Source organism: Chelon labrosus (assembly GCF_963514085.1).
Source record: "Chelon labrosus genome assembly, chromosome: 23".
In the NCBI taxonomy this organism is placed as follows: Eukaryota; Metazoa; Chordata; class Actinopteri; order Mugiliformes; family Mugilidae; genus Chelon; species Chelon labrosus.
The window spans coordinates 9,773,184-9,792,721 of NC_140356.1; the positions used below are offsets into that span (position 1 = coordinate 9,773,184).

A 19,538-nucleotide genomic window follows, 5' to 3' on the forward strand; every position below is an offset into this window, starting at 1 on the left:
TACAGGGTGGGGTCAGGGGATGTGGATTATAAAGGCGATTGCCCACATAAGGGTGAGGAAAGCCAGCAACTTGACCGTTTCATCTCAGCTCATAGTCGTACGTAGTTAATGTCGACGGGGTTCACGTTTGTGCGGCCAAGTTTAAGAAGCCTGCGTGGTTATGTAGACCAAAACAATCAAGTGTCAAGATATCCTGCAAAGATTGTTTTGCAAATGTCTTGTTTCATTATCTCCAAGGCTTCTAAAAGCCACAAACAAATGACTGACTGCGAGACTCCAGAATGCAAAGTTGTAAAACAAACTTTTGGTTTTTGTACACAACATTTCTCAGACAACATTTCTTATGTCAAATAATTCATGCTTTTCCCAAGCTCTCCTCTTGGCTCTGTAGTCGTGACCTACGTCTCCCTTTCAGCTGACACTCCAAGCTGCCATGATCTCGGCTTGCTGACCCGTCAGCCCGTTTATCCAATAAACTATCGTTTGAATCACCAGCAGTAGCTGCAGACTTTGCATGTGTTTTTCTGTTTTTCTGCCCTCAACCCCCCCCCTCCCTTTTTTTCCTTCTCGTTGAGTTAACAATTGCATGTTTACTTGCTGGTCAGTGTGGTGTGAAGGCATGGTAGCTTTTATTCAAGTCACGGTCAGATGGACAGTGTCCTCGTGTGAACAAAATGTGTTGGTTTTGGGGTCTTGCCCTGAATTAAAGATAGAAGGTCAGTCGTGGTAAAAGGCAAGGTCACTGTTGCTCAGACTGCATTCAGCCATCAGCCTGTCACTCGTAAACAGTCAAAACCACATGTGAGACACCACCGAGGCTACAGCCACCTCAAGCATTGTTTAAAGGGCCCTTTGTTGAGACATCTCTGGCATCTTTTAGATTCATAGTGATGGATGGGATGCACATTTGACAATATGCAGGTGGAAAAAGAACAAGATTTATTTCCATCCTGATTAATATCTTACAGTTATAAACCATAATGAGTGATGCACAAAAATAATTCATTGGATGCATGGTATTGATAGCAGTATCAACCATAGAATGATTTGTATTACTGAATAGCATCCTACTCAGAGACCAACACAGTTTGCCTCACATCTCCGCGGACCTTTCTGTCTCACCCAGAGAGACACGGAGAAAGAAGGGGAAAAATGTTTATTTCAAACATGTTGTGAGTGGAAAAAAAAACACGGAAGGGGGGTTTGTGACAGTAACGGTTTTTGACAGGCACATTAGGCTGCAGAAAGAGCATCCAGCTCGGGGCTGAGGGCATATGGTGCAGCCTTCTGCTGGCATAGCTCTAGACCAAGTTACAACACTCGCGCAGGGTCACGACTGTCTCAGGTTTGTTCCTTCTGTCTCACTCATCTAAATAAAAACAGGAGAAAATATGGAAGTGGGGGGTTGGGCGGCGGCGTGGAGTACACTGGTCAGGCCGTTGTGTTGTACACTAGCTGTGTTTTTTAGTAAAGGACAATGTTCCCGGTTGAGCCCTTTGAGTCGGGACATAATTTGGTCAAAATGTGGAGGGGAGACATTTGACATTTTCACTTTAACTTTGGGTTGTTTGTTCAGCCACACACTCCTCCCTACCACAATATATATATTTCTGGCATGCAAATATAAATTTGCATGACCATAATAGCAGTTATCGAGTTGAAAGCATTTTATCTTCTTTCACCATCTGAACACCCAGCTCGTGTTCTTGGATGGCAGTCCCTAATCCTACTCTAAACAATGACCGTGTTTTCACCACACTGGCTCGTCTAGGTTTTCTCTTCTGTAATGCGGAGAGGATGGACTTGGATAATATGTAGGATGACGCAGGACTTTGGTCTGAAGGCAGCAGATTGGTGGGAGGGTAATTACAGGCTACTGTGCGGCTCTCTGGATTTTCCCTGGATCACAGCTATAGGCCGGCCGTGAAGCGCAGCCTCCAATGCGACTCGCGGAGAACGAAATAAAACACTCGAAACATATGGGGCCAGAAAAACAATGGTTTATTTTTATGATGGTTGATGAGCGGTTTTTAATTTGGATTGTCACTTCTGGCGAGGAGCAGGGCAGATGGTGCAGACTTGAGTGCCCATCAGAGCCTAAATACCTCCAGGCAGCTGTTGGTCATAAACTTTTTTTTTTTTTTTCTTCAAGCATTTTTTTTTTTTTCTCCACATTTTCTCTCCTTAACACAGCTTGGGTCAAGAGGAGTCAAACCTGTTACAACACCTGTTTCTGCATATGTAAATCTGTTGTTTTGTCATTTCATTAAGCAAGGCAAAAAGACGAGGGTCCCTTGTGGTTGCAAATGCGACTGGCACTGGGCCCAGTTGGCATGCTACACAGCAGAGAGATGCTTGAGGCGGGTTAGGGGAGGGACGGGAAGTTCTTTAGCAAAGCAACTCAACCATTGGGTGCCTTCACATCACAGCTCAATTTGGACGGGTTCCTAAAATCGGAGTCAAAGTTTTATTGGAGTTTAGGAGAGGGGCGACTCCCTCTCCCATTATATGTCATTATCTTCTCTGTTAAGAGGATCTGGAAGTGAATGGGGAAGGACATGCCCAGAAGCCAAAAACTGGCACACGCGTGTCTGCCACACGCCTCCTTCTACCCCCCACCCCCTCACCCTGTCAGTGTCCTCTCCTCTTTCCCCCTCCTCTTCCTCCTCCCATCCTCACCCCTTCATCATCTGGCGCTCTCCCGCAGCGTTCGCCTCTTAACCACATGTGCCAGTGCTGGGGCTGCTCTTGCTCCGGGGCTAATTGTTCACTGGTAAACTGCATGCTTGTAGGTGGGGGTCTCCCCTTCATCCAGACACAAGGGCCAGCAAAGCAGGGTGGCTGTGGCGGTGATGATGGTGGTGGGTGGGTGACGGGGAGGGAGGGGTACAGATCATGATCTCTCCATGCAGTTTATTTTTCCCGTATAAGTCTGAAGATTGTCGGTTGTAATCCGGCCTGTGTGCTGAATGCAACAAATACACCATGAAATTAAAGGTTATTGCAGGAGCGTAATGCAAAAGCTCTGTTTGAGATTACCAAAGCTGTTTGCAGACCTGGGAAGAATGAGAAGGGGGAGAGCGGGGTTTCTTTCCTGTATTTGACAGTCCTAAGAACCTACCTCTCTTTCTGATTACTGGATGGATCTGTCACGTACTTTCCTTTCATTACAGTTGCATAAAAAGACTTTGCATCTAGGCTAACTTTGAAGTTGTTCACTTAAAGCTGAATTTCTGTCCAGAACAACTGACCAGAGGCCAAGAAGCATTTAATCCATTGTTACTTGGTCTAATCTAGTATCATTGAAGTTTTTTCATGAGCACCATTCCTCAGCCTAGACTTAAGTGTTAGATGGATTGATGGAAAGACCTAAGACTAGTCCCTGTGCTGAGTTAATCTCATCTGATAACTGCGGCCTTCCTCCTCCTTCTCCCGTCTCTCCTTTCTTTACTCCCCCCTCTCTGTCCTCCACCTCCCTTCTCTGCCGTGGCTTGGCGGGTCTGATTTGTAGTTCTGCTCCTCTCTCTCACCACACAGAAGGCATTAAAGCCAGGCCCCACAAGCCCCCTCTGATATGGGAGAGTTCATTAGAGATGTGCCTTTGATGGGCAGCCTTTTCATGTGACTACCGGTTTTTCAAATACCTTGATGTAGAAGCTTAAGAAGGCATTGTGCAGTAAGCCCTCCTTTTGATGCGACTTATTTAGATCTGCATAGTAAATCAGGGGGGAGTAAATAACCAGCCAGCAGATGGAAGCAAGTAGATAAGGAACCAGTGAACAATCGCATTTGTATTTTGTTATGATGTTGACAGCAGCTAAAATTCACTAATCTAGAGCCACTGATCTGCATTTCAAAGAAATCTCATTTAGCAGCGGGGAGGATAAAGTTCCTCTCATTGTGTCTATTTTATTGCATTCTTCGCTAATTTATCTGCCCACAGATTTAACGTGCAGGGCTCGGTGGTAGCAGCCGGCGTCCGTGCGTTGCATAGGGGGTCTTAAATACTGTGAAAGCGGTTACGTCTAGACTGTGAGCTGAGGGTAATTACACGTCTGACCATGAATAGAATGAGTTTGAAGACTCATCTTTCTTCGGGCAGGCCTGAATTGCTCGACTAACACTGATAAGGAGCGTTTGGTCCCCACAGAAATATTGCCAGTGACTTTCCATATCGCCCCCACCCCTTTCCAACACCAAGGATGGTATTTACTTTTAAGATAAAGTTATTGTGTACAGTAATCTGACTTGTTAGCATAATGTCCCCTTTCATCGCAGGACCCTCCTTTTTCTGCAGCGTGGAGGTATTTGTGGTCCGGGTCTTAAATAGTTTATCTTGACTTAGTGCGCGAGCGCTTTATGTAAATATCAGCCTATAGCATTATTAGGCCTTCATGAATACTTGAATGCCTTTGCCATATTTATAAGTTGATAGAATTTACCGATGGTTTTATATTTGGCATAAAGACATGTGTGGTATTTGTAAATCCCCGCGAATTGGAGGTCATACAGACTAATAGCATTCCAAATGCTTTTCCAGTGAATAAAATATGACATGTGCACAGTGCAGAGGTGTTGTAAGTCTACACAGAAGCATATAATTTAAGAAAAATGGCATTAATTTGAAATCATAATAATAATCTTAATTATACTGAAAACTGTTCTTTACTTCACTGAAATATTTAGTAAATCCTTTAAAGATAGTTCTCAAAGGTTTGGCATCTACATGTACACGACACATTTTTATAATATAATCACATCAGCTACTTCTGAAACATTTTCATGCTTTTCCTTTTTCCCTAATATGCAGTCCACTGACTGGTGCCCACCCCCACCTTAAGTCCTCTTACCACACTCTTGAGTAAATGTTGCTCAGCAATCTGTGCAACATTTTCCACAAACTCAAAACAGTGAAAAATTATAGCAGTTGGCATGTTTTGTTTTCAGCTGTGCTCTTTGAGCTGAGGGCTTTTTGTACAGTTCAGAGAGCACATTCCTTAGGATTCAGCAGTCACTGGTTGCCTGTAGGGGTCATTGGAATTCTGTGAGAATAAAAGAGAAAGGGGAAAAAAAAAAAAAACATCTCGGAGAGCAACATCCAGGCCGTTTTGTGGCCTTCTGCCCCCAGCAGTAGAAATTGGCCTCCGCCATGCTCCTGGCCACTTAATTTCCACCCTCCCCTAATGCTTTAAATGTGATGCATGTGCAGTAAAAACGTCGAGAACAATCAGTAGCTGCAGTTGTGGTATTGTACACTCCTGCTGCACTTGATTAACACAAAAAAATCATCAATACTAATGGCCTTTAAATTATATGGATACCATAGCATGTGTGTTTAGATGCAGACAGACTGAAGGGAGGCACATGAGAAATCAATCGTGTCAGGTTAACAGTGAGATTTACTTGGTGTTGAGAGCTCGAGCCTTCCAGGCACTGCACCTTTTAACTTTGGAGCGAGCGAGCGGTGTGTGCTTAAAAAAAAGGGGTGATTGTTGTGCTTGTACTGTACATTGCCTGTTGGTGCATGCACTTAACGCACACACACACATGCTGTCAGGCTTCACAGAAAAATCCAGGTGCACTTTGTTGTTACAAAGTTTATTGCTTTCACCTACAAACTGTAAAGAAAATGGTTATGCAAGACTATCTAGCCCACACTTGTTTGCACCAGCAATGAATGTGCCTTCTAAAGAGCTCAGCGTGTCATGAAGTAGATTTGGACTAATGGTATACTTTTGTTTTCTCTTATCTCAGAGAGCTGACATCGCTGGACTTCTACCCCTGCCGTGACAGACAGAAACAGCAAGTTCTCTCCCTTAGGGTGAGTATTTGAACATGGTCCCTTCATGTCCATCTGTCAAATAATCCTTGAGAAAGATTAGCATTGTATGGAAATGAACACTAACATAGAGTCCAGCTTTCAGGTAAAACTCTCTAAGTGTTCCTTTTTCTTTGAATACAATAAAGCAAAAATAGTTTGTCAAGTCGGCAACTCTTGGTTACAGTATTATTAGCCGTACAGCGGCTAGTGGAGGTCAAGGGGTTCCCATTCCTCCTCAAATGTAACAAATCTTCATCTTGTCCACCTTGATAGAATTCCCCCTCCACTGGGCAACCTTTCAGTTGTGCCTGTTTGGTTTTCACACCCCAAGGATTTTCAATCTACTCTAACTTAGAAGTTATGATATGCACTATGGCTGACAAATGTGGGCAAGCTCGGAATTCAGTTTTTTTTATTTTTTATTTTGTTGATGTCTTGATTGAAATTTGTAGCAGAACCGAACAGGATAAAATAAGGTTATATTATGTATTACTCGAGGCTGGTGACACAGCAGAAAGGCAAAGGCAGCTTTATTCAGTGTACGACTCATATTTTTGCCCAGACATTTACTCTTTTTTCTCTTTTCTTCTTCTTATTTTTAGGATGAAATATGCACTCTCTGCGCCCGTAGAAGAAAACACACGTCACACACTGTAAAGTGCAAAGTGGTAAGTGAAGCCAGTTTTCGCTGTCCTTGCATGCCAGGTGTTGTGTTTTGTCCCGGACTAATGTGTCCACTGTAATGAGCCGCATCAGTCATAACTGTTGATGGGGTATGGCTTTAGAGAAACACATACCCGGGTGATGAAATGACAAAACAGCAGAGCGAGGTACGAGAAAGTAGACTTATCAGCACACCATTTTGTTGTGGATATTGATTATATGGTCTGGAAGGTATTATTGAGACCTTTTAAAAAATAAAAAGGCTGAAGTATTAATAGGAATAGGCATAGGAATTGGCCAGTTCATTAGGCAACTGAGAGAACAGGAAAAAAACCTGACCCTTTTAATGTATTAAAAGCCATTATTTTAAAAAGTTGTTGGCATTTAATCATAGCTAATTTCAGGTACCAAAGCCGATATTTTAATTGCATAAAAGCACAATATTGCTGAATATTCACTAATAAACAGGTGATACTATCTATTATTCAGTGTTATAAATTCAGCTGCTGCAGATCTTGATCACCAGATCAAAGATAGCTCTCGCCTCTTCCCAAGCTAATGATAAAAGATGGTGTTTGTCATTAGGTCAGTCTACAAATGAAGGTGAAGATTCTTGGGTCATGTAAGATGATTCACCAATTATATCCCAAACATGACTAATGGTGGTCATTTTGTTGACTGAATCTCTCGTATCTATACTCATGCATCCACGCCACGTGAATGCACATGCATACACACATTTCCAAGCCCTGTTAAGTACTGATTATGAGTATATATCCTAAATGTGGCACTTCTGATATAAGTTTTTTTGGTGGAGAGACTGGTGTGAATGTTTGAATGGAATGATTCAAATGGGAATTGTTTACTTTGAATCCATTTGCCCCTAACTTAAAGTGCAGGGGGGTCTGTTCATCTTAAGACTCCATCGTAAAGTAGCACCTTTGAGGTAAAGATAGAAAAAACAAGCTGCTGAGAACTTGGCTGGTGAACCACCTCCCCAACGGTCCCGTCTTTCCAGAGTGAGGCAGAGTCCATATTTCCTTTTCCACCTAAAAGAGATTTAAATATTAGTTCTTAATTTGTCTAGTATTCAGTTAAATCTTCAAAGATGAACTCTTACTGCATATCTGCTGGCCTAAAAAAGTCCTTCTAATCATTGCAAAAAAAGTGTAATTGCCCCAACACTGCAAGCTGTACTTCCACTGTAGACGTATATATATATATTAAAAAAAAAAAATCTGCAGCAATTAAGCATATCTTTGGCTGCCTTAAAGAAGCTGCGGTCCAGACTGAACAGCCCTCTGCTCGCATTTCCAGTTCAAAATTGATTTCTTGTCATAGATCAGAGACCTCTTGTCATTCCATTTTCAATCCTCAGATGGTTTCTCTGAGCCTGCTAACTGTCGTCCCTGTGAGTGGGCAAACAGGGGGAACCTCCACGGGTCTTTACCCTGGGCACTCAGAGCAGTCGAGGGGGTAGAGGCAGAAATCAAAGGGACTTGGATCATTCCCCATTGGCGGCCTCCATTGTCTAGCTGATTTAGGATTGGTTGGAGAAGGTGAAAACTGCAGGGTGGAGTGTGGGGGTGGATGGAGATCAGGCAAAGCAACCCCCTCTTTTTCTTTTTTTTTTTCCCCTAATCTTTATCCACCATTAACCCCAGTGCCCCAGTGTGTGGCTGAGATCAGGGCCATTGGTCAATCCCCCATTCACTGCCACCCAGAATATTTTAAAGTTAAGCCCCATCGCTTAACAAAAAAAGTCTTACTCATCAAAGGTTTACTTTCCCTTCTTTCCCTTCCTCTTGCTCTCAAGGATCTGCTGCCGTTCTTCATGCACACTTCTCTCTATGGTCCACTGTTTTGTCTTCACACTTAGGCAAGGCGAAAGGGAGAAAAGTTTTGGAAGTTCCCCAAGTTTTCATATTGTGACTTAATAAAGTTTGGTTTGGGGTCTGATAGTGTCGTGCTGTGTGCAAATTGTGAGTGAAGTGGATGGACTAGTGACATCCTGTCATTTGTTGATCTCAGTGATTTCAAGTTCCAGAATTGTACTTCCACAAGGAAGTATTTTTTTCTCCAGTGATATTTACATTGGGTTTTCTTTTGGTCATTTGCTGATGACCTTTTAAAACCCTTGTTTAGAACCATAACGGACTAAATTCACTATTCTCCTTTCAGTATAACCATTTTAGATAGTTATCTTGCTCACATCTTATGTGAAAGAGGAATGACTCAAGGGTCAGAGTAGAAAAACAAGATGTGGGGTAGACGGTGAGGAGTGAAGAAAAGAAATTGTATGGAGAGTGTTTGTCCAGAGTGCACTGTTGCCATGAGAATGAAATTAGAAAGAGGGGAGGTGAGGAGGCTCAGAATCAGTATTGCCATCATTACTTAAGAAGAAGATAAAGAGTCTCAATGAGTCTATTGATCCTCATGGCTGCCTATGGTGTTCCAGTCTCCTTCAGTGTCTTTAAAGTGTCAAATCTTCTGCTATTTTGCAGCAGAATATGTCATTTTTTTCCCAGACCGTAATAAGTGAAAAAGGTTCATTTGCCCTAAGCAAATGTGGCCTCTGCATACTTTGGGGCCCTTCCAATATTTCTGTATGTGTTCACCTCATATTAGAGATGACTGATACTCTGGAAATGAGTGATTGCAAATATTGCATGCACTAGCTTAATTTCCACCAAAAACGAGCAGACATCTAGAGTTTCACGTGTTATTCTTTCCCTGCAATTTAATTGGGAGAAATCTTGGGTGCGGAAGCCGGGCTCGATGGCATCTCTCCAAGAGCCTGAGATTATTGTGAAACCCAACCTGAGGCAGGCATGACATCAGAGAGGCCTGACACCGGTTTGAACTCCTTATTTCAGGTGGGAAGAATTACGAGTGGCTTCGCTCGCAGGTGATCGTGTCCGGTGAATCGGTCGCACACAGCCGCGCATTCTTCTCCCAAGGTCCAAATGCTGATTGTCTTGACAGATTGAACTCGTGTGTTATCACCAAACTGTCACGCAGCCTCATTTTTCAGCCTGCACACGGAGTCCAAAGTTTATGTTAGCCCTCCACAGCAGTGTTTTATAGGGATATCGTCATTGTGACATAAACTAAATGTACAGTATTTTAACCTACTGATGAATTCTGTTTATCTTAGGGTCTGGCCACTGTATTACAGAAATACCTTCAGTTGTAAAGAAGCTGATGCTGAATTCTTTATATATTTCTTTCTAAAATGCAGATTAAATGTTAATGTTGTCACCTGCAGCATTTTATCCACAGAAACTGGTATCTAGGAAACAATGTTTTGTACTTTATCAGAGGAAATTGAAGCATTTTGGCCTCATGTGGTGAGGTAAGACTTTACGCTTAACTAATCATATACAAAGATGCTTTGTATAAATGTTAATGATATTGTTTGTTCTGTTGCATATAATTAGATTTACTTTCTTGCTTATTTAAATATAATTACAACAGCGTTCAAATTGTTTGGCGCAGATTATACTGCTTTGACTGTTAAGGTTCAATTATATACAGTAAGTGTGCCAAAACTGCACTTCTGAAAATAGTTTTATTATAAAGATAAGTTTTATTGTCTTTGCATTAGTCTTGCTAAGATTCTTCTACGAGACGGGGCCTTCTTTCCGCCGTTGCACGCCTTTTCTGTCTCTTAAAGTAAAAGTTTAAAATTAAACCGCACGGTCACAGCCACTGAAAAAGCTTTTACTCCAGAGGCAACGCGCCAAGTCCTTTGTTCATAATGATCATTTGATCGCAGCTTGAAAAGGGATACAGGCGGCAGAAAAATCCTACAAGAGCTTGGAATCTGACTTCCTCGCCACAAACCACAAGCCTAGACAGTGCAACTGTTACTACCTGGTTGGAGGCGAAATGGGCAGAAAGTATTTGTGTGTGTGTGCGGGGGGGAAAAAAACCCCACACAGCATGCTCGATTTGGGTCATAGAGCTGACAGACAGTGGAATGTGAATGTGTGTATGTTGACAAACTCCACTGCACTCTGAATGGGGTTTGTGATTACACCTCATCATGCGTGTTGCATCGGTCCTGTCCCCGGCCCCCGATCCTTCACCCCTCTCTCTGGCTCTCTCTCCCCATTTCTCCCTCTCTCACTCTCTCGCAGTGCCTCTTGGGCAATCATGTGGTCACACTACCTGACTCCTTGCTGCTCAAGAGTGCAGTTGACAAAAACAGCCCGAGGCCCGTCATGTGGAAAAGATTCAGTCGGCACACAGCACACATCCCACCCCCCCTCACCCTGCGACTCCTCACTTTCTCCCGCTAAGTAACTGAAGCGCCAGGGTGTTTCCTTCTTCTGCTCACCTGTGAAGGAAAATGGCATGGCTTTCCTCCTGTCTGGGCGTGCAAGAGAGTGGATATTTTTGCAAGTTTGTGGCCACGGTGCGTGGATGCTGTTTTAAACAGCACGTACGGGTGCTTTTCACCCTCTCCCGCCAACACTCTGAGAGGTGCAGTCTCTTTGTCAGTTGAGTTGCACTCCTCGTGTCATGTAACATAAAGCTGGCGGTCAGTGAGAGCTCTCAGCTGTCAGTCAGCTTGGTGGTCCTGGCCTGTCGAGCTGCTCACCTGTGTTTATTGGACAAGACCTGCTCGACTCTACCCAGGGAGAACATCTTGACTCCCTTCCCTTTCCTTTTCTCTTCCTCTCACCCATTCTTTCACTCTTTCCATCATTCCCTTTGTCTGTCTGTCTCGCTCTTTCTCTCTGTCTTTCATCACAATATCACTTTTTATTTAGCTTCTCCCTTTTATTTTTTTTTTAATCCACCTCCACCTTTACCCCTCAGTCTTTCCTCCCGCTGTCCTGAACGGTTTATTATTTCTGGCTTTCTTCCGTGCTTCTCTTTTTCTGTCGTTCTTTTGTTTCCCCTCTCCCTCCTTTCCCGCTGTCCGCTTTTATTTTGTTTTATTTTGGGACCTCTTTGTCAGTCTTTCGGTTTAAAGCCACGCTGTCTCCTGTGCTGGTGGTGTTCATCTTTTCTCTGCACCTGGCTGAGCACACGCACGAGCTCGCACGCACCGCCGCGAGATGGCTGATTGAAACTTGTGTCTCAAAGTTGCTAATGCTCACTGAAGCATTATATTGTAGATAAAGTAAATAAACTAGGTTACCATGGGGAGAAATCTCTGGAATAGGCTGCGGTGATCTAGCACACACACCCATGCATGTAGCCTCTCAGAAGCATTCTCTCCCTCACTTACACACACACACACACACACAAAGTGACACACATACACCGAGCGAATGGCTGAAAAGATGTCAGTGATGTTGAGGTGTGAGCAGATATTTTCTATGGCTCAGGAATTTCACAAGTTTAATGTTTTTTGAGGAGCTCTCTAGAAAAGTAACAGTCGGACTCAAGGATCTCGAGCCAAGTGGTCGCTTATATGGCCGGCACGTAGTTCAATGCGAGTATATAGTGTATAACGCAAAGAACGTATCTTACACTCAACCAAAAAGCAATCTTCAGATCCTTTTATTCTCTTTATACTAAACTTTGCGATTCTTCTTTTCTTTTTAGAACTTATTTTTGCTGAAAAGAACTGATTAGCTAGGCTAGTTAGCATACTGGTTAAATTCGAGGCCTGACTCTTTGTGGCTGTGGGGTTTTAAACCAGTGTCCACTGAATGATCCTTCAGTTTAGAGTGCCAGCGAGGCAGTAAAGCCACACATCAAAAGAACCCCGCATTCATATTTCCACCTGGTATTATATAAAACTCTCTTGTATTCACTGTAGTTCCATTCTGTGCCGCAAAGTGGTATAGGTGACATGGTAATACATTTGCATTGTGCCCAATGATAAATACTCTACCAGGTCTTACTCACTCCACTGCTTCCGAATGTGTCCGGACAGCGGCTGCATTGTCAAAGGCACGGGGGTCATTCAAAACTCCCTCCCTTCTGCCTTTTGTCAAATATTTCTGCGCGGGTGATAGTTTTCTCATTTATTTAGTGAATAGTCGGCGGGGGAAAGAAGAAAAAGAGTTTTTACATTATGGAAATGATGGAATGGGTTATAATCTCCCGCATATTCATCACAGCAGACATTGGACCCTTGTGATACCGTCCTCCATTTGGCTATTGTTCCCGTTCTCTTTTCGCGTACTGTTCCCCTCAATGGGCAAAGCAGGCTTTAATCCTGTCTCTCTTTGGAATGACAGTGTTTACTAGCTATCATTCAATAAAGAGCCAGGAGCACGACACACATCTCCCTGTCAGTAAATGCTATGTGAATGTGCCAGCGCCAACAGGGATTGTTAGCCCTGTGAGAATAAAGGCTAGTTCGACAAAGATGATTGGACCTTTTTATGTATGTTTTGTAACCTCTGAAACATTTTAGTTCTTTACTTGACTCTCTCTTCGTGCCTGTATTTACTGTATACATTACATTTAAAAAAAGAAGAAAAAAGACCTGCCTACCCATACAACAACACACTGACATGGCAGCGTTGGGTAATTATTGGCTGTAAGTAGGGATTAGGGTTGTGGATGTTGACAGTAAATTGGCTCTCAGAGCATGTGTTTAACACACCTTTGTGTGGATCAGACTCAAACAGGCAAGGTGTCTGTACATAAAACCTGCCTTTATATATTTACAGTTCACCAGTAAATATGTTTTGTTGCCACATAAGCATGCTAATGAGATTTCTAAATATAAAAAAAAGTCCTAATACCGGGAAGATCTTTTAAAAATATCATCCATTTCCTTTGCCCCCGCCATTCTGTTTTCCTTTCAGAGACTTGACAGCATTAGAGATTAGTGCCAGAGCTGCTAACAATCATTAGTGTGTTTTCACCATTGTGTTATGCACTGTTTTCTACCGTCACCACCAACCCCCAGTCATACCTCCTGCGTGTGTCTCCTGCTTACGCGACGAGCAAATGAAAAACAATCGTTACGACCTCCAGCAACCCCTCCTGACGCGCAGTCAGTTAAATGGTTTGTAAGACGTTTAATTACCAAATGGTATAATCGTTATTCATCTCATCATTAGATGTATGATATTAAGTGAATTGCCTCCCCTGGGTCCCTGTGTTTCACAGATCAATAGATTTAGATGGAGCTTGAAGGGGGTGGTGGTAGTGGGGGAGCTGGGTGGGCAGTTAAAACATTTCTGAGGCCCCTGATATGAACACATGCATTGTTTCTGTGATGCACAGTGGTGACATTCACTCATTTATATATGCAATTAGCTTTTATATAGGTTTAATTATGCTAATTTCTATGTGGGCACACAGGATTGGCAGTATGTCACTTTTTTAAAAATGGATTTACAGCTCCCGGGTTTATTTTGATGGTGAAAGGACGTGAAACAATGGACAAGGTTATGGCACCACACACTTCCCATCAGCAGAGTGCTTGCGTTTGCACTTTGGGACACTTTGTTGGTATCAAGCATTGTTTGAAGGCATTGTAGAGATTGCTAATGCGGCGTGTACACCTCTGAGGCCCAGTAGCCTAGAGCTTGATATCGCCTGTATTCCCAATGTGAATATGGCTGAGTGGTGATCGGGGACTTGCTGCACCAGAAGCTGCTATTCACTGCAGCAGGCACTACTAGCCTGAGTTAATTGTCCATTATCTACTATTATCTAAGCTCTCCCTCTCTCTTTCTCTTTTATTCTCTCTCACTCATGATTCTAGCCGTCACCACCAGTTTCACTTGCTCAATATGCTGTATCCACAGCTTCTTCTTTTTTTTCAACCTGCTCTAGCAACCTTATACCATCACTGTAGCCACGTCCTGGAGCTCAAATAGTAATAATGATTCCCTTTGTTCCTGAGGTACCTCAAACAGGATTCTAGACATGAAGCCCACAAAGCACCATGTTTATTCCTTGTGTTATATCGCTACTAGAGCGAGCACCTAATGTTTCCATCCAGAATATAGATTTAACATTTTATTTTTATGTATTCACAGATAAAATGTCAAAGTATTTTTAGTTGTTTAACAGTGACATTCTTTTTAAAATGTCCCTTATTATGGATAAATAAAATCCCATTAATTCAAGTATGCCAGAAGAGACCAGCTTCTTCTACTGCCTTCAGTGTGATGACGTGATAGATCTGTCTGCTAAGGTGTTTGAGGAATCCTCAGAAATTTCACTTGATGGCACTGTTTTCCTTTTTGCTCCAGCTGAAGCAACAGGGCATGTTTTATGTATGCTTGGCACAATGTGAAAAGCCTGGCTGTGCCACAGATACGCGCGTCTTTCCTTTCTCTTCCTGTCCCTGGGCACCAAGAGGCAAGAGACACTGACAAACAATAAAAATCTGGCACTATGCTTTTAGATTTTTTATTTTTTTTTTATAATATCCTCCCTCAAATAAAGTAGTTGAAATGCAAATACACAGTGGCACAGTTACTGCATAGTAGTTCATTAACTTTTGTGCGTTTTGGAGTATTTTTGTTTGATGCTCAAGGCTTCTTTTCTTTTAAAAAAAAAAAGTTTTTTATAAAAATATCTTAAATGGAATGGATGTCACTCTTCAGCTGTTTAAATTAATCATTGCTGAAATTATTGTTTCTTATTTCAATCCACACATTCGTCTTAACTGGCTCTTGATATACTTGGAGCTTCACCTGCAATTAGTCTCTAGATATTAAACACACATTAACTAATAGACAGACTTTTTAAAGGGCTTTCGTAATATTTTTGAGCTGAAGTAATGTATTAAAGCATAGAATTTATGTGAAAGGGACAAATGGCCTCAGTGTGTCCATTAGTCTTGCTGTTGTCTAACAGGGAGGGGGGTTAAACCGAGTTTAAATAGGGGTTGGATGGATGGATTGGGGGTGTGTAGGGCGGTGGGGGTCAAGATCATATTAAGTGCTCACAAAGCAAATGGTTCAGCATTAGGAAGCGTTGGTCCGGTGGTCGTGCCTCATGAGCAGCCTGTAAAGAAGCAATATATCACAGTGAAAAAATAACTAGACTGGCTTGTATTTCAGCATTGTGCGCATCATAAATAAAGGTGTGCTGTGTGTAATTGAGGCGCGTGCATTGGGAACCCGGCAGGAGATGAGAAATGAAAATCTGTGTACTGGTAAATAGATAATCACACAAAAGTAATTGAGGTTTTCAAACCCCAATCTAGTCTGCCAGCATGAGCTCGTTTGCATGTTAATCACGTCAGTGATTTCCCTTCATCACAGGGAAGTCCGTGCACACTTCCATAACCAGCTTTTAATTGCATTTAAAATGTCACAGAGGTGGAACACATGTAATTTAGCCAGAACTGTGTCCAAATTAATGGGTACTACTGAGACGCTCCATTGGACAGGGTTGGAAATGAGAGAGGCTGTCCATTGTTTGGGTCTTTATTAGAGATGCCTCAGTCTTCCCGTCTCTCCATGATAACATCTCTACAGCACCTTTTGAAGTGTCTATCAAGACTTCAAAAATGAAATCTGACAAGCATTTTGTGAACGACTTAACTCTACAATGGATGCCAACTTCTTGTGGAATTAGCCAAATGGATGGACATTAAAAAGGTGGAAAAGGGAACATCAAAGGACGAGAGCACAAAGTCAAAGTGTTGGGTTTAAAATGGGGAAAGAAAGGGAGGAATAGTTTATTTTCTTTCATCACCAGGTGTTCTTTGGCGTATAAATTACCAAGATGATGTTTCCATAACACAGCTTAGGGCACTCCAGAGAGGGGAAACCTGCAAAACAGACCTATTTAATTTTTCATAGAGGTGGACCATCAGGAGCAATAAGCCAATATTCCTCTTCCCCTTTTCCAGATGCCTTCTACACCGCTATATCTTACCAAAAACCCAAGCCCCTCTTTCTTTTTTTTTTTTCAGAAAAGAAAAAGTTCTGCCGAGACCTACATGAAAGGAAGGAACTGTTGAAATGTTAATTTTACCATCTGCTGTCGAGGCCTGCTACCTTTTTGTGTGTGTGTGTGTGTGTGTGTGTGTGTGTTTTCTTTTTTCCCTGCCTTCTTTAATTCCCAGTAGTTCTGTTCTGTTTCATGAATGTGCTGCTATTTTGGCCGTTTGAAGTCATGGGGTCTCTGCGAGCGCGGCTTTGACTGGCTGGAAAATACAATGCCACATGGTGGATGGTGGAGACTGTCCCATTAGTTTCCTGTTTAGAGCCCTGTCCCTGCTGGTAACCCTGTTTCTTATACCAGTCCCAAGGTTCCAGTTACGCTCCCATGCCCACCTCCGGTACACAGCCTGTCAGTCTCCCTTGCTGACTTGGGCTTGCCCTCGTGCTCGCTCCTTCCTGAGCGCTCACGTCTTTGGGGACCTATTTAGTCTGTTTATCTTAATGCTGAGGATTTTAATCACTCGTTTACAAGACCCCTAGCACCTTCATCTAATAAAAGTTTTTTTTCCCCCTTTCAGCACACATTATTACTAGTTTTCCTGTAAGCTCAGCAAACCCCAGCAAATCCAAGATAGAAATGAAACTGTATTTCCCCATCTTTATTCATCCTTCTTTCTCATCACAAAAGTTGACACTTTTAAAAGCAAAGGTATATTGCCAAGTTTGCTGTGAAGATTTTGCCAAATGGATAGATTCCATTGTGAGATTTGATAGTTGGCAATTAGGGTGAGACATCCTGTGTGCAGAGTTGCTTAGCATTTTCCTTGGCCGGGACCAGATTGTTTAGTCTGCTCTCATTGTGAGCTGTTTCTGAGCTGCAGTTGACGGTTGTTTGCAGAGCGCTGGGGGAAAATGTGAGAGGGGCCAGTGCCTTTCTCTATTTATTTATTTTCCCCGTCCTTGGAGCTGGGATCTGATTTGTGTTCATGTTTCTCTATTCTCTCTGAGCGGTTTTTAAGTGTGGCTGCTGAAATCTAGACTCTGCATGACCTCACTGCGCGGCCTGCGTTTCATTAATGACCAGCCCTGTGGTTTGGGGAGAGGAATATTTTTCATATGACACCGCCTTGCATTAGCGTGGAGCGGCAGCTGCACAACCACAAAACCATCCAATTTTGTGGCTTTGAAAGGTGTGAAGAGTTCAGCTCCCTATAGCAAGCCTTGCATTTATAATTACACTCAGTCTATGCACGAGTGTATATGTGTCAAGGAACGGAACTACTGAAGACTTGTAAAAGAAACAAAAAAAAAAAAAAGTCACCTGCTAATGAAACATTTGTCTTTCATTCTCCTTGGCAACTTGTAAAGTAAATAGTGGAGATATATTTCAGAGCGAGACGTTTACACACTTAAAGATTTGACATGCTACGCCTTCGAGAAGCCACCTAAAATAACAAGCAGAAATTCAAAGCAGAGTAGGTAGCATTTTGACAGCTTGATTCATCTGTAATAAATATTTCATTTCAACATGGCTTCGTACTGTTTGGACCCATCTAATACAAGCTAGTCTTTTTTTTTTTTAAGTGCCACATCTGGCATAAGAGGTATTTCTTTGCAGATTGATTGATTTCCCAGACTTTGTTGGAAGGGACTCGTGCAAGCCACACAGCAATTGACTAAGGAGCATGCAACAATTCACAGACACACGTAGCAAGACTCCCCACCAAAGAAAAAAAAAAAACGTAGACACTAGACTACTGTAACTCTGTTTGGTACCTTGCAGGATATTGAATATCCAAAAGGAAACCTCAGATTTGTCCTGTCCCAAAACAAAGAGCCCTTGTGCTGCCGCCCTCCGCTTTTCTTTCTTTCACTTTAAAAACTGGTACTGTCATCGTAACAACAACTTTCTTTGAATGCATTAAATAGCATTTCCAGATAGCCGCTCATTCTGGAGCACTCCTATACTTCTGTCGGCTCGGAGGCAGGAAGTAGACGAGGGAGAGATCGAGGTTAGTCACTGAGGCTCAGGGAGAGTGAACAAAGGCGATTACCTAATAGTCCTGCTATGTATTTGAAGTGGAGCCTGCTGTTTGTTTGGGGAGGTTCGGGGATGGATGTGCGGGGAGATGTCTCGCAGGCAGCTGATGGGTACTTTTAAGCTGTCAGAATCCTCCCCTTTGCCATTTGTCTTCTCGAGTAAATGGCGGCAAACTACGACGGGGGCAAAAGACGGAGAGAAAGTTTACCAAAGTTTGCAAAGTGTTGAAAGTGTTTCCTCCAAGTATAATTGGGTGCCTTTGTTTAAATTAAGAGTCACCCGCGATGTTACCTCGACAAGCCGATGATGCACGCTCCGCTTACTATTTTCGGGGCCTAGTCTCACAAGATCTCTAATGAGTCTGATCTCTGCTTGTATGTTGGTAAACAATAGTCTTGCAGGTTGTCATTGGAAATAAAGTTCTATACTGTGCTCGTTCCAGAAATTAATTCGCAGTCGCAGCACAAACATCATCAGGCTGGTGTAAACCGCTTAATTACATGCCAAGATTGCATCAAACAAGCTGGAACACCGATACATGTGTGCATCTGGAAGTGATTTATTTAATTTGTTGTATATTGTTTTTCAGATTAACCTCATTAGAGGAACAATTTTTGGAAGCCTGCACAAATTTCTAGATAAATGCACAAGTAAATATCTTACAATCAATTTTCAACAATACACTTCTCTTATTAAATTTTTTTAGGAAGTACAACCAAACCTCTCTATTGATTATAAAAACTTATAAAAATGGTTTCCATTTTTTTAATTCTGCAAATTGCAGTCTTCAGTTTTCCTCTGATTTCTGAACAAACAGTTACAGCCTTTGATTCTTTGAAATCCCTGCCAGCCGTTTCTGTTTTGATAAATTGTACATCTAGTCCTATTTTCAAAGTCATCAGCGATTGCTTTTTTGCCACTCAGAGCACTGAACATGGACAGCTTTTAAAGGTAGTGAGTAGGTCTGATAAGTGGCTCAATCCTTGTACTAAAGCATTTTTACTGAAGGTTTAATAGCTACTGTATAATGAATTATAATGTATTCTCTCCAATTGCAAATTTCCTCTAATATAGCTCTTCTGCCGTAGTGAAAAAGTCCATCTGAATGTTATTGTGAACTGCTTTTTAAGAATACAAATCAATTGCATGATTTTAAGTAGTTAGACTCATACTTTTGTTGTAAATT

The 19,538-nt window shown here is 42.3% G+C and overlaps 1 protein-coding gene across 1 annotated transcript in view; it reads left to right on the top strand.

The window, feature by feature from the left end:
- The window catches only part of foxp2 (forkhead box P2), a 97,247-nt gene that overhangs the window by 2,693 nt on the left and 75,016 nt on the right, over positions 1–19,538 (top strand). The window contains exons 2-3 of the mRNA XM_084573480.1: positions 5,755–5,821; positions 6,424–6,489. The gene's annotated coding sequence lies outside the window, so the exon portion shown is untranslated. The remainder of the gene's footprint in view (positions 1–5,754; positions 5,822–6,423; positions 6,490–19,538) is intronic.